The sequence below is a fragment of the Myxocyprinus asiaticus genome, chromosome 37, assembly GCF_019703515.2.
Source record: "Myxocyprinus asiaticus isolate MX2 ecotype Aquarium Trade chromosome 37, UBuf_Myxa_2, whole genome shotgun sequence".
Classification (NCBI taxonomy): Eukaryota; Metazoa; Chordata; class Actinopteri; order Cypriniformes; family Catostomidae; genus Myxocyprinus; species Myxocyprinus asiaticus.
Genome location: NC_059380.1, coordinates 39656497 through 39673175, shown reverse-complemented (window position 1 = coordinate 39673175; position 16679 = coordinate 39656497). Strand labels below are relative to the sequence as shown.

Genomic DNA, 16679 nt, shown 5'->3' with positions numbered 1-16679 from the left:
TTAATTATTTGGGTCATTCCTGCTGTGCATTTTCATGTCCCCATTTAATATCTGTTATAAGTGATGCCATGTAAAAGCAGCATAGTGTAAACAGTCATGAGGCTTTATGATATGATAACATCCAATTATAAATGGTCATTGCCTGCTTTAAGTGACTAAAGAAATGTCTTATGAACAGCCATGACATAAACTTGTAACATACAATACAGTGCTGTGAAAAAGTATTTGCCCTGATTTCTCTGTTTTTGTGTATATCTCATAGTAAATTGTTTCAAAAATTCAAACAAAATCTAACATCAAACAAAGGCAGTCTGAGTAAATACAAAATACAGTTTTTAAATGATAATGTTATTTATTGAAGCAAAAAAGTTATCCAATACCAACTGGGCCTGTGTGAAAAAGTATTTGCCCCCTTAGTTACTAAATCCCAAAATCTATGAAACTGCATTCATAATGGTGTTCAGCTGGACCACAAACACCCAGGCCTGATTACTGCCAGCCCTGTTCAATCAAATTAACACCTAATGGACCACCTTGGCTAAAAGGTCTCACCCAGTAGCACACTATGACAAGGTTGAAAGAAATTCCAGAAATGAGGAAAAAGGTGATTGAAATACATCAGTCTGGGAAGGGTTACAAAGCTATTTCAAAGGCTCTGGGACTCCAAAGAACCACAGTGAGAGCCATTATCTTCAAATGGAGAAAACATGGCACAGTAGTGAACCTTCCCAGAAGTGGCCGACTTTCCAAATTTCGTCCAAGATCACAGCGATGACTCATCCAGGAAGCCACAAAAAAGCCAAGGACAACATCCAAGGAACTGCAGGCCTCTCTCGCATCAATAAAGGTCACTGTTCATGACTCCACTATCAGAAAGACACTGGCCAAAAATGCCATCCATGGAAGGGTGGCGAGGCAAAAACCACTGCTAACCCAGAAGAACATGAAGGCTCGTCTAAATTTTGCCAAATCACACCTTGATGATCCTCAAACCTTTTTGGTAAAATGTTCTGTGGACTGATGAGTCGAAAGTGGAACTGTTTGCGAGACAAGGGTCCCGTTACATCTGGTGTAAATCAAACACACAATTCCACAAAAAGAACATCATACCTACGGTCAAGCATGTTGGTGGAAGTGTGATGTGTGGGGATGCTTTGCTGCTTCAGGGCAACTTGCAATAATTGAGGGAAACATGATTTCTGCTTTCTACCAGAAAATCCTAAAGGAGAATGTCCGGTCATCAGTCCATGAGTTGAAGCTCAAGCACAACTGGATTATGCAGCAAGACAATGATCCAAAGCATAGGAGTAAGTCCACCTCTGAATTGCTCAAATGAAGCAAAATTAAAGTTTTGGAGTGGCATAGTCAAAGTCCTGACTTGAACCCGATTGAGATGCTGTGGCAGGACTTTAAACAAGCAGTTCATGCTCGAAAACCCTCCAATGTGTCTGAACTAAAGCAGCTCTGCAAAGAAGAGTGGGCATAAAATTCCACCACAGCGTTGTGAAAGACTGATCTCCAGTTATCGGAAGCATTTAGTTGCAGTTGTTGCTGCTAAAGGTGGCATAACCAGCTATTAAGTTTAAGGGGGCAGTTAGTTTTTCCACACGGGTGATATAGGTGTTGGATAACTTTTTTGCTTCAATAATAAAAAAATAAAACAATATTTGAAAACTGTATTTTGTGTTTACTCAGGTTGCCTTTGTTTAATGTTGTATCTAGTTTGAAGATCTAAAACAATTTAGTATGAAAAATACACAAAAATAGAAGAAATCAGGATGGGGGCAAATAATTTTTCAGAGCATTGTACATTACAAGAATGAAAGTTGTATAAAAATAAGTCTCCAAATATGATGCACAAACATTAAAGTTTATTAAATAGTCCAGTATAGAATCAGTTTCATTTTTTTTATTCTTGGGTGTGTTTTGTAGAAGAAGTGAAAAAGATTTGTGTGATCAACATGCAAAATTTTTTCTCGAATGTGAGTTACTGATCTGTTTTATCCCTCTTCACAACAGTTTTACTTAATGTCTAAAAATGTACATCGAATGTGCCTTCCTTTGTATTTTGTTCACTTGTACAGTATCTAACTTCAATTTTACAAACTTGACTTGTAATGTCTTGTGGATGTTTATAAGGAGACATTGCTTTTGTTGCTTTACTTAAAGCATACCTATTATATTTAATAAAAGTATATATAATACATTATAACTTCTGCAGATAAATGTGATGTTGATTGTGTTATAACACATTAGAGTCTAAGCTGGTATAACTTTTAATAGGTAAGTGTTATAATTGTGGTTACAATTATTTATAAGTTATGACATAAGGTGTATTATGAGACATTACTGATGCATAATAATGCCATAACAATGCATTATAAATATGGGCATCATAGAAAGTGTTACCGTCAAGTTCTTAATAACATAATCTCCAACTGATTTGGTTTGTTTTATTTTAAAGCATTCCATAATTTTTTTATAAAATTATAAAATATAGTTAAAAAAAAATTAACTCATCTAATATAACTGTCAATCCAGCTTCCTTAAATTAAAAAAAACAATTAAATACGTTTTTAATAGTTTGACTTTTTAGAAGTTACAGCCTAACATGGATGTTTTAAAAACAGGATTGAATGTTAGTAACACGATCGTGAGACACATTTGCAATGGTTGAAAGCGTTTATGTGAATGATTCCAATAAATATCAAACACAATCATTCATCATATTACATATTAGTTTATACAAGTGTGAATGAATCCAAATGGCAACAGGTAGAAATGTACTATAAAGCTTAAGTAAAATTCTTAATTATAATATGGTACTTGTAAACATCACAAGTCAGCACATTTGGAGCAAACCCACACATCTGTTCATCATTTTCACTTCCACTTGAGGTCACAAACCAGAGCGATGTGGTCAGAGGGGTGTGACACGCTCGGCAGAGCCTGATAGGTCATAACCTCTTGATGACTTGGTAGAGGAATAACCTGATCCACCTGCAGAATATGTGGTTCAACAAAAATATTGTCCAGACAGCCCTGGAAGCCCCTGACATAGTTGGTGTAGACTGGCACCCTGCAAGCGCTGGCCAGCTGGAACGGGTTGAACAGATCCACCTGGACCAGCTCTTCTGGGCCGTTAGACGCCCAGTCGTCATGGATCTCTGAGACGGATCCCTGACAGGCGAGCTGGAGGAGTCCAGAAGTGGGCGTGCTTTTGAAATCACCTGAGAATATCAGACAGGCCCTGGGGTGATTCTCAGTCACCACCTGCTTCATGTGTTTCGTGGCTACAGCCATCTGTACCAGTCGAACATTTCCTCCTGAACACGACACAACAGAAGGGATTGTTAGTAACTATTTCAACTACAATAATGATGACATAAAACCCGGACGAGGTTTATTTTGCGATGACGAGCGCATTTACACGCACAATCTTACACCGGATTATACTTAATAATCTGACACTGGCTGATTGTACATTATTGCGCTTATAACACCACAATTTCCCAAACAGCTTAATTTAATGACATAAATGGGCATAAAATATTTATTTAAAATTAATTTATTTGATAAAACAGTTTAAATTATTTTATTATTTAAGAAAATGATCTGAAATTCTCCAATCACAATCAAGTACTCCATAGAACCATGTAATAAACGTAGGAAACAAAGTATTTTAATATCGAAAAAATTACATTTATGCATGAGCTCCAAGTTTTATTGTTATTGTGAATTTAAACTCACCTTTAGGGTGCCAGTACAGGTGTGTGTTTCCGAAACATATTACTCTGGATGGGTCACATAACGACTGCAGAACAGTTACCTGAGATTCCCAAGAAAAAACTGAACAATTATTAAATGCCAAATCTGATAACTTTATCCTTAGATCTACCATTAGATATACATTTATTAAAAAACAATCTGGTGGAGGCCTGGGAAGCTCAGCGAGTATTGACAGTGACTACCACACCTGGAGTCACGAGTTCGAATCCAGGGCGTGCTGAGTGACTCCAGCCAGGTCTCCTAAGCAACCAAATTGGCCCGGTTGCTAGGGAGGGTAGAGTCACATGGGGTAACCTCCTCGTGGTTGCTATAATGTGGTTCTCGCTCTCGGTGGGGCATGTGGTGAGTTGGGCGTGGATGCCGCGGAGAATAGCGTGAAGCCTCCACACTCCGCGGTAATGCGTTCAACAAGCCATGTGATAAGATGCGCGGATTGACGGTCTCAGACACAGAGGCAACTGAGATTCGTCCTCTGCCACCCGGATTGAGCCAAGTCACTACGCCACCACAAGGACTTAGAGCGCATTGGGAATTGGGCATTCCAAATTTGGGAGAAAAAGGGGAGAAAATAAAACAAAAACCAAAAAACAATTTGGGTACATTGAAAAACATTGAAATTGGTTGGCATGTTGCATTCATGAGATATATTGTATATTTTTATAGAATTTGAACCTCTACTAGCATAGGCCTGAATATTTTAATGTAAAGTTAAAAATGTTATTTATTTATTTATTTTAAAATACAGCTTTTAATATTTTTGGCCTAGATTTTTTGTGTTGCAGTAATATTTATCCAGACGTATTACAGAAAAAGTAAATAAAATATGGGAAATTTTCAGATATGTCTTGATATTACCAGTAATTTCTGACTTTTTCATGTTCCAAAAGAAAAGAAACAAAAATGTTAGCTTCAGTTTTTAATGTAACCAGTTTATCATGAGAATAATTTACTTAGTCTGCGTTACAACTGAGCAATACATTTAAATTTATATTTACTAATTTGGTACTCAAGATATATTTTAGCCTATTTTTAAAATTTACTTATTTCAATTTTAAAATCCAATTAAATTGAATTGTGTAATTTGTATTATTAATATTAAATATTATTTAAATATTTAATTTGTTTTTATTTTACTTAAAAAATTACTCAATTCAATTTCAGGGAATTTTGTTATGAAATTGAAATGTGTAAATCTTGATTACATTTTTAAGTGAAAATGCATTTTTAATTTTTTTTTAACCTCTAAATAAGTACATGTAAAATTAAAACCAAATTTGTTCTTCTTTTTTTATTAAAAACAAAGCACAACAAATAAAACCACTTTTAATATTTTTGTCCTATAGGTTTTTTGTGTTGTAATGACAATCTAGAATCCATTTAACAGAAAATGTCAATAGAAATTTGGAAATATTTCACATACAGTATGTCTTTATAATAGTGTTACTATGATTTCAGACCTCCCTTATTGTGTAACAAAAAAAAAAGTTATTTTGTAACCTGAATGTAATGAGTTTTTTCATGATAAAAATTAGAGGTAGACCGATATATCGGTTTTACAGATTAATTGGTGCCGATAGTTGCTTTTTGAAACTATCGGTTATCGTTAAAAAATCTATGCTGATAGTTGCCAATAGTTTATTTTTGTTTTCTTTATTCCTTCATGTTTCTCTGTGGCTGGCATTAGAGGATCCGTATTTATATCCTTACTTCAGTGGAAATGTTGTTATTTTGATTAGATAAAGTGTTCTGAATTGAAGTGAGGGAGCATGCAAAGAGAAAATGTGATTATATAAAAACAAGCCTGTCATCACATACATCATGTCACCAACTTCATATCTTGTAAATTATAATAAACCTTATTACTTATTAAACCTCATCTGGTTTACAGTAAATAATGTATACAAAACCCTTCATGTGGTGAATATATAGGCTATAAAAAGCTTAATTTGGTAAATAGCTTAACTATATCTCAACTATACTAAACTATAGAGCATTGTAATGGAACCATGTCTCCATGATTTCAAAATAAGAGTCCGGTGTGTTATGGGCTTGTTTATAGTTCAAAGTCTGTATCATGCACCAAATCTTCATTTTTTATTATTGGGATTTTGGTTAAACAATAAACTGATTTTTGGTTGCTTAGAAGACCTGGCTGGAGTCACTCAGCACGCTCTGGGATTTGAACTAGCGAACTCCAGGGGTGGTAGCCAGCATCTTTACCACTGAGCTACCCAAGCCCCAGCTAAGAATTGTTTTAACATTCTATTAGTCGATTTTAAAACTATCGGCAGATTAGTCGAGAAGGGTATAGCTGCAGACAGAGCGCCATAAAGGGGCGGGAGCTCAAAATCGCCAGCAAAGATACAGGGAGCGGCTTACCTACCCCTTTCCCTAACCCTAACCATCTGTGGAGGTGTCGCAAACCACACCCTATTTTGGAGATCCCCCCCGACCTTCTAAAATAGGTCGCCAAACCCTCATGCTGTCTTTCTTTGACCCTGAAAACCACATCCAACCCAAAAGCATCCAATGCTGGACCCAAGCTATCTGTGAAGACCCCTTTATCAACCTCCTGAAGGCAAATTATATCTGCATTGTATCCAGAAAGCTCCTTCTTGATCAGATTTTGCCTATAGTCCAACTCCAGGGCGTATGGAGCACAATAGGGGTACAGGATAGTTTTGGACAGATCTGTTTGGGCGTATATGTCAGCTAGGATGTTATAGGACACAACCCTCACCGAAGACCCATCTGTGACCTTCTGAGTGTACATATGCCTGTTATCAAAGGTGCATGTCCCTGGACCAGCTTCAACTGTACTTGAAGACACCAGTTCCTTGGGTTCCCCAAATCTGGATCCATTCCCAGGTGTGCATTTCAACATCACCCTCAACCCAATGTCCATATTAGATGGTGTAAACACATGTTCATGCCCTGCCTCTCTCCAACAGTCCAGATCTCCACTCATATGTGCATTAAGGGCACTTTCCTTGAACCATCTAAACTCACAGTCCATCATCTCTCCAAACTCCATCTCCAGCTTTGGACAGATGGGAAAGCCTGACATCAGTGAACGTTGGAGGGTTCCTCTCCACTTTATACTTATATTCCCCTACATGCAGCACAGCTCCATCCTGCCAGGCGTCTGAGTTCACGGTCTCCAAGGCCACCAGCTCTCCATTTATGCACAGCCTGATTTCTGGTTTACCAGCCTCCAGAGCTTCTCCGGTGGCTTTATTGCGCTTGGATTTCTTCTCTTTTCCTTGGGCCTTGATGATGCTGTTGGATATTCGGGCTAGAACTTTCTCCAGTGGTTCTGTTTGCTCTCTCAGCATGTGTTTGTTGCTGCCATCCAGAATGAATGAAATGGTCAGTTTGGGCTCACATGGCACACACCTGACCACACAGCGCTCCATATTTCAATAAAATCACCCTATATGGAGATTTATATGGGTTGGAATTGATGAAGGGGACTTAAAACGAAAAAATAAACGAGTTGAGAATGACACCAGGCTCAACATGAGGACCAGCCATGTGAATTAATGGAAGAACTACCGGACACTTCCGTGAAGTGCGTGTGTCATGTCTAGAAGGTAACCTCATGGTTACCTGAAGTCTCGCGAGAGCCGCATGCGACGTTCACGCAAGGTGTTTGTGTTTATTTGGAGTCCTACAGAAACCCTATACCTACCCCAAAACCTAACCCTAAACTTAATCCTACCCCTAAACCTAACCTTAGTGATAGCGAATGAGACTCTCGCGAGACTTATATTGCAGGGTTGTTACCTTGTAAACACAGCCGTGTGATTGTGGATGGACAGATACTTTTGTTATTCAGAGCACAACATTCGACATATTCCAGAGTGAATTGTTAATATGCCTTTGCGAGGAACGCTTGTTCTCTTTATTCCCCTTTTTAATAAATGCTTTATTTTATGAGTAGACTATTACTTCGTTAACGTCATGTGTTCGCTTAAAAGATTTGTGGCGATTCTAGCGAAATCGCTGCTGTCAATACGAAAGTGCCACTGCGCTGTTTGGAGTGCAAGATTCGACGTATTTTTTTCATATGCATATTTATATAATAGTTTATCAATTTCTCTGTAATAGATAAATTATTCTGTTCGCTTAAAAAAAAAAAAAAAAAAAAAATTCACAAAAAGCACAATGAAGATGTCAAAGTGGCTATCAAGGCAAGTCAGTCCACTCAGCCGCTATCTTTAGAACGCTCTCGGGAAGCTATTTTATAAGTAAACAAGCGACGTACAAGTGCAGCTCCTATCTACTTGAATGGGGAAAGAATTCATTCTCCAAAACGGCTGGTCAAGATTACGATCACAGAACATATTTCACTGTATATATTCTAAATGTATAATGTGTGACAAAAAAATAAAGGCTTCTTCTTAAATCAGCAGTAAAATCTGACAACACTGGAATCATAAATTGGGCTTTTTTCCCTTAGATTCCGCACAAAATCCCCTCCCCCTGCCAATTTTCCTGGCCTGTCTAGCTTGAGTTTATTGACAGGCGATGGCTGTCTGTACCTAAAAGGTGATTGGCTCTTTTACCTGTAAGGCGGGGCTTTCTTTTTGACAACTGTTGGCCTTCCAATTTCCCTCCTTCATTTGAATACAAGTGATCCGCCTCTGCTATATAGTCTTTGATTATGTGGAGCCAGAGACAGTTTAGCAGATTCGCACTACAGGTATTAAAAATGAATAAGATAAATTACAAAACAAAAACAACAACTAGCGTTTTATGACAGTAAATCACCGTTTGTGGATACCATACAAATGAATGGGGAGAACCGCAAACTGACACCTACCTGTCGCAAAATTGGAGCTGTACTTGTTTGTCACTTGTTTACTTCAAAAATAACTGCCTAGCCTGCAAAGATGGCCGCCGAGTGGACTGATTTGCCTTGAAATTAACTTTGGTTTAAGTCACAAATAAATATAATAATATGCCTAATAATCAAACAAATTAATTATTTACACTATAAAACGATTGTACATATTAAACAAGGATAGCGTACATGTTGTTTTCATATTTTTATATAGTTTTCAGTTCTTTTAACCTTGTTGAGTCAGTAACTTAAAGTTGCATTATGTAAGATTTTAGCCAGGATTTAGCTGGCTCTTACTCGTCCCATCGGTCCTAGAAGTACTTGCGGTTTTGGACTCTATACTGACACCTATCGTCCTGTAGTGCTGCCGCTTCACAACAAATATGTTTGTTTATCTTCTGTTTTGTTATTTTATCCATCTCATATTACACACATCCCTATAATGGACTGTGACCGGAGCTCTCTTGCCAGCTGAACACTGCTTTCTGCTTGCGCTTGCATGCCGTTTGATGTCCTGATCCGCGCCATGAGAGCTGCACAAGGGCGTAGATTTGGCTTGAATTTTGGGGGGGTTGCAGCGTGAAGCATCTATATGTTTCCATTGATCATGGTATAAAAATTGGAGAGGGTTGTACTTGCTTGTTTTGATTATTGGGGGGTGGGGGATACCTCCCCCTCATCCCCCCTAGAAACTACAGGTATGCTCAAAAGTTTGCATACCCTTGGAGAATTGGTAATATATGTACCATTTTTAAAGAAAACATGAGTGAGCAGGCAAAACACATTTCTTTTTGTTATTAACATTTTTTTATTGATTCCAAGACAGACAAGAATAAATTAACTACAAAATTATACATTAGGAATCAACTTAAAACCCTTTATAACACCCACCCACCCACCCCCCGCCTGCACAAATATAAAATAAGTAAATACCCACATATAAACAGACACACAAATAGTACATAAAAAAAAATGAGACAAAGTTCAACATATAGTGAAAGAAGAAGAAAAAATAAAAATAAAAATAAATAAATAAAATTGTCTCCCTCCACTGCTCCCCGCTAGGACCTCTCCAAATGAGACAAATAACTGCCCTATTTTCTGCCATAACTCGACAGGTTCCCCTGCCGTCTGGAAGTCATCTCCTCGAAAGCTGCCACTTTACCCAACTCGGTGCACCACTCACGAAATGAGGGTGCATCCGTTGACTTCCAACCCCTAAGGATTAGCTGTCTGCCAATCATCACGCTGGTTAGTACCCAGCTTTTCATATATATATATCTCCTATATTCAGGACCCCTCCATCACCCAAAATACAAAGTCTGGGGCAAAATGAAAACTGAGGGTCCAGTATGTCATACACAAAACGCTGGATCCTCAACCAAAATTCCTGAATTTTAATACAACCCCAGAAAACTGCTGACTGGCATCGCCAGCAGGTGGGTGAGTCTTTAAGACCAATCCTGTACAATCTAGAGGAGGTCCAATAAAATCTATGTAAAATCTTAAATTGCATGAGGCAAACCCTTGCATCTCTAGATGCAGACTTTATGTTGTTTAGAATCCTTGCCCACACTCCCTCCTCCAATAACAAATTTAAATCTTCCTCCCATAATCTTTTGAGAGAATTTAAAGCTCCGTCCCCCAGACTCTGAATTAACAGGGAGTAATACACTGATGCCTCATGACCCTTCCCAAAAGCAGCAATCACCACTTCCAGAGTATCTGCTGCTCTAGGGGGGTGTATGCTACTCCCAAAAACAGAGCAGAGGAGGTGGCGCAGCTGTAAATACTTATAAAATTGAGATCTGGGAATCCCAAAATGTTGAATCAAATTTTCAAAAGATCTCAATAATCCACCCTCATACAGGTCACCAAGTGTAGCAACCCCCCTCACAATCCAATCTGACCAACAGAAAGAGGACTTATTAATGCATAGTTTAGGGTTCAGCCATATGCTCGAGGCTACGTTTAAATAAATATCAGAATTAAACACTCTGGACACTTTTGTCCATATCGAGTGCAAATGCAAAATAACGGGGTGTGACTTAACCTCTCCAGCTAGTTTAATCGAAAGGCTTTGCAGTGGTGAGATAGGGGCAAGAACTTCCTTTTCAAAACAAAACCAGGGAGGAGCTCTCTCAGGTGGAAGCGACCAATGAGCCAAATGTCTAAGACTGAACGCATAATAATAAAACAAAATCTTGTGTAGGCCTACTCCATCTTTGTCAATCGGCCTATGTAATTTACTGAAATTTAACCTGGGACGTTTACCATTCCAAATGAAGGACTTTACGATACTATCAAATTGCTTGAAATAAGAGAGGGGGACATCTACAGGGAGAGATTGTAGAAGGTAGTTACATTTTGGAATACAATTAATTTTAATAACATTAACCTTCCCAATCATCGATAAGTGTAACGAAGCCCACCTGTCCACATCGTTCGAAAACCTTTTTATTAAGGGATCAAAATTAACTCTGACTAAATCAGACAAATTTTCTGGGAATAAAATTCCCAAATACTTTATTCCCTGTTTGGGCCACTGGAAGGCACCCGGCTGGAAGGCCATTACTGGACAGTACGCTGTCAAAGCCAAAGCTTCGGATTTAGACCAATTGACTTTGTATCCTGAGAATTTGGAAAAGGACTTAATAATTCTGTGGAGGCAAGGCATAGATCTTGTGGGGTCAGAGACGAATAATAAAATATCATCTGCATAAAGCAGAAGCTTATGCGCCACACCTCCCGCCGTCACCCCTGGAAAATCATCCTATTTTTTTATCGCAGCTGCTAATGGTTCCAGGGCAAGACAGAACAATAATGGGGAAAGAGGGCAACCCTGCCAGGTGCCCCTATCCAGAGTAAAATAATCTGAAATTAACCCATTTGTTTGTAACGCTGCTACAGGGTGTCTATAAAGTAACTTAATCCAAACAATAAATGTACTCCCGAACCCATACATTTCCAAAATCTTAAAAAGATAATCCCATTCTACCATATCAAATGCCTTTTTGGCATCAAGTGAGATGGCAGCAACCGGAGATTGATCATTCGCTACTGACCACATGATATTGATGAGCCGCCTGATGTTATCAGAAGAGTTACGGCCCCGAATAAACCCCACCTGAACTATATGTATAAGAGATGTCATAACTTTACTTAATCGATTAGCCAGAATTTTGGACAAAATTTTTACATCTAACTGGATCAGGGAAATTGGGCAGTAACTTTTACAGTCGCTTGGATCTTTGTCCTTTTTTAAAATCAGACTGATCCGGGCTTGTATCATGGTTGGCGGAAGCTTTCCGTTCTTTAATGATTCCGTATAAACTTCTAGCAAAAGTGGAGCCAGTTCTGTAGCAAAAGATTTGAAAAACTCAGAGGAAAAGCCATCAGGCCCCGGAGACTTGCCGGTAGGCAAGGCTTTAATTACCTCGTCAAGCTCCTCCAAGGTTATCTCAGAATCAAGAGAGTTTTTTTGCTCAGTTGTCAGTTTAGGGAGATCTAATGGTTCCACAAAGTTCCTAATATCTTCATCAGTGGATGAAGACGTGGAACAATAAAAATCAAGATAGAATTCTTTAAAAGCATTATTAATATCAATAGTCGAGGTAAATATTTCACCACAAGCAGATTTCACTGAGGGAATGATAGAAAGAGACTCTCTGTTTTATATATATAGCCAAAAGCTTCCCTGCTTTGTCCCGTGACTATAACTGTCTTGCCCTGAATAACCAAAACTCCACTTTCCATGACAAAATAGTATTATATCTGTATTTCAATCGGGTCAATTCTCTGAGGCCATCAGACGACATTCGGCGCTTCAGCTCTGCCTCGGCACTTTTAATATTCCCTTCCACCTCCACGAGTTCTCGGGCTTTGGATTTTTTGATGAATGAGGCATACTGTATGATCCGACCCCTAAGAACCGCCTTAAGTGCCTCCCAAGCCACGCCCACAGAGGATACTGAGGGCCAGTTGGTCTCCATATAAACACTGTTTTCAGTCTTTAACATTTGTTGGAAATCAGGATTTTGCAAAAGGGACACATTAAGGCACCAACTATATGATTTCTTTTTCTCTGTATATGGCAACACCTTTAAACTTACCAGGGCGTGATCTGAGATTAAGATATTTCCAATTGAGCAATCAACAACAGATGAAATGAGGGATTTGGATATAAAAAAAAAATCTATTCTAGAATAAATCTTATGGATTGATGAAAAAAATGTAGAGTCCCTATCCGATGGGTTCAAAAGTCTCCAAATACCCTTAAAACCAAGATATTTACACATCCTGTGAAGTGTCAGTGTTGCTCTAGGGGGTTTACACACTTCAGCTTCACTGTGATCAAGGACTGAGTCCATCAAAAGATTAAAGTCTCCTCCCAATATTATATCATGAGGTGTGCCAGCGACTCGCAACATCCCTTCAAGATCTATAAAAAAGCCCTGATCATCAACGTTAGGTGCGTAAATATTAGCCAAAATCAACCTTTGCCCTTGAATTTCAACTAACACAATAATTACTCTTCCTAATTTATCTTTCATCTGTTTGAGACATTTGAATTGTGGATGTTTATTTACCAATATAATGACTCCCTTGCTCTTACTTGAGCCAGCACTAAAGAAAACATGTCCACCCCATATCTTCCCAAATTATTCAGCTTCCTGCGGGGAAAGATGTGTTTCTTGAAGAAACACTATATCATATTTCTTATGTTTAAGAAAAGAAATAACCTTCCTTCTTTTTATGGGGTGCCCCAACCCATTCACATTTCATGTGGAGAGAGACAATCCACTCATATTAACATCTGACATTTTGATATAATAAAGAAAAATAAACTGTGTGTCAAAAACAAAATTATACAGACCACATTCCCCATTAGTGAAACAATCAACCCCCGAACATCCCCCCGAACAAAACAAACAGAAAAAAGAAAAACGTACGCATTAACCCTGCGCACGACAGCGCCAACCGGCGTCAATCCCTCTAAACTCAAAAGGTCCATGAACGCCCACGAGTCCCCACGACAACTTTGCCATTGGATTGCTCAATTTTGCCTCACAAATTTGTGAGGCAAAATTACATATTATAACATGAAAATAATCGAAAATTCAGCAAAGTGCGCAGAACTCGTCGCTCACACGTCTGCTCCTTGCATGGCGTCACGTGACCCCCACAAAACACATTTCTTTTATTTCTTATGGGATTCATATTCAGCTGTAGGTTATAACAGAATGGCACAATCATAAAACAAAACATGGCAACAAAGGAAAAAATGCCCTTAGTTCTTAATACTGTGTATTGCCCCCTTTAGCATCAATGACAGCGTGCAGTCTTTTGTAATAGTTGTCTACGAGGCCCCAAATTCTTGCAGGTGGTATAGCTGCCCATTCGTCTTGGCAAAATGCCTCCAGGTCATGCAAAGTCTTTGGTCGTCTTGCATGAATCGCACGTTTGAGATCTCCCCAGAGTGGCTCGATGATTTTAAGGTCAGGAGACTGTGATGGCCACTCCAGAACCTTCACCTTTTTCTGCTGTAACCACTGGAGGGTCAACTTGGCCTTGTGCTTAGGGTCATTGTCGTGCTGGAAAGTCCAAGAGCGTCCCATACGCAGCTTTCCTGCAGAAGAATGCAAATTGTCTGCCAGTATTTTCTGATAACATGCTGCATTCATCTTGCCATCAATGTTCACAAGATTCCTGTGCCTTCAGAGCTCACACACCCCCAAAACATCAGTGAGCCACCACCATGCTTCACAGTGGGTATGGTATTCTTTTCACTATAGGCCTTGTTGACCCCTCTCCAAACATAGCGCTTATGGTTGTGACCATAAAGCTCTAATTTGGTCTCTTCACTCCAAATTACAGTGTGCCAGAAGCTGTGAGGCGTGTCAAGGTGTTGTCGGGCATATTGTAAACTGGCTTTTTTGTGGCATTGGTGCAGTAAAGGCTTCTTTCTGGCAACTCGACCATGCAGCTCATTTTTGTTCAAGTATCGTCGTATTGTGCTCCTTGAAACAACCACACCGTCTTTTTCCAGAGCAGCCTGTATTTCTCCTGAGGTTACCTGTGGGTTTTTCTTTGTATCCTGAACAATTCTTCTGGCAGTTGTGGCTGAAATCTTTCTTGGTCTACCTGACCTTGGCTTGGTATCAGGAGATCCCTGAATTTTTCACTTCTTAATAAGTGATTGAACAGTACTGACTGGCATTTTCAAGGCTTTGGATATCTTTTTATATCCTTTTCCATCTTTATAAAGTTCCATTACCTTGTTACGCAGGTCTTTTGACAGTTCTTTTCTGCTCCCCATGGCTCAGTATCTAGCCTGCTCAGTGCATCCACGTGAGAGCTAACAAACTCGCTGACTATTTATACACAGACACTAATTGCAATTTTAAAAGCCACAGGTGTGGGAAATTAAACTTTAATTGCCATTTAAACCTGTGTGTGTCACCTTGTGTGTCTGTAACAAGACCAAACATTCAAGGGTATGTAAACTTTTGATCAGGGCCATTTGGGTGATTTCTGTTGTCATTATGATTTAAAAAGGAGCCAAACAAGTATGTGATAATAAATGGCTTCATATGATCACTATCCTTAAATAAAAGATACAGGTGCATCTCAATAAATTAGAATGTCGTGGAAAAGTTCATTTATTTCAGTAATTCAACTCAAATTGTGAAACTCGTGTATTAAATAAATTCAATGCACACAGACTGAAGTAGTTTAAGTCTCTGGTTCTTTTAATTGTGATGATTTTGGCTCACATTTAACAAAAACCCACCAATTCACTATCTCAAAAAATTAGAATACATCATAAGACCAATAAAAAAACATTTTTAGTGAATTGTTGGCCTTCTGGAAAGTATGTTTATTTACTGTATATGTACTCAATACTTGGTAGGGGCTCCTTTTGCTTTAATTACTGCCTCAATTCGGCATGGCATGGAGGTGATCAGTTTGTGGCACTGCTGAGGTGGTATGGAAGCCCAGGTTTCTTTGACAGTGGCCTTCAGCTCATCTGCATTTTTTGGTCTCTTGTTTCTCATTTTCCTCTTGACAATACCCCATAGATTCTCTATGGGGTTCAGGTCTGGTGAGTTTGCTGGCCAGTCAAGCACACCAACACCATGGTCATTTAACCAACTTTTGGTGCTTTTGGCAGTGTGGGCAGGTGCAAATTCTGCCGGAAAATGAAATCAGCATCTTTAAAAAGCTGGTCAGCAGAAGGAAGCATGAAGTGCTCCAAAATTTCTTGGTAAACGGGTGCAGTGACTTTGGTTTTCAAAAAACACAATGGACCAACACCAGCAGATGACATTGCACCCCATATCATCACAGACTGTGGAAACTTAACACTGGACTTCAAGCAACTTGGGCTATGAGCTTCTCCACCCTTCCTCCAGACTCTAGGACCTTGGTTTCCAAATGAAATACAAAACTTGCTCTCATCTGAAAAGAGGACTTTGGACCACTGGGCAACAGTCCAGTTCTTCTTCTCCTTAGCCCAGGTAAGACGCCTCTGACGTCTGTGGTTCAGGAGTGGCTTAACAACAGGAATACGACAACTGTAGCCAAATTCCTTAACACGTCTGTGTGTGGTGGCTCTTAATGCCTTGACCCCAGCCTCAGTCCATTCCTTGTGAAGTTCACCCAAATTCTTGAATCGATTTTGCTTGACAATCATAAGGCTGCGGTTCTCTTGGTTGGTTGTGCATCTTTTTCTTCCACACTTTTTCCTTCCACTCAACTTTCTGTTAACATGCTTGGATACAGCACTCTGTGAACAGCCAGCTTCTTTGGCAATGAATGTTTGTGGCTTACCCTCCTTGTGAAGGGTGTCAATGATTGTCTTCTGGACAACTGTCAGATCAGCAGTCTTCCCCATGATTGTGTAGCCTAGTGAACCAAACTGAGAGACCATTTTGAAGGCTCAGGAAACCTTTGCAGGTGTTTTGAGTTGATTAGCTGATTGGCATGTCACCATATTCTAATTTTTTGAGATAGTGAATTGGTGGGTTTTTGTTAAATGTGA

General features: G+C 39.1%; 1 pseudogene; it reads right to left on the bottom strand.

Annotated features, from left to right (window-relative positions):
• Positions 1–2883: 2883 nt before the first annotated feature.
• LOC127428037 (2',5'-phosphodiesterase 12-like) lies at positions 2884–7310 on the bottom strand (annotated as a pseudogene).
• Positions 7311–16679: the final 9369 nt, after the last annotated feature.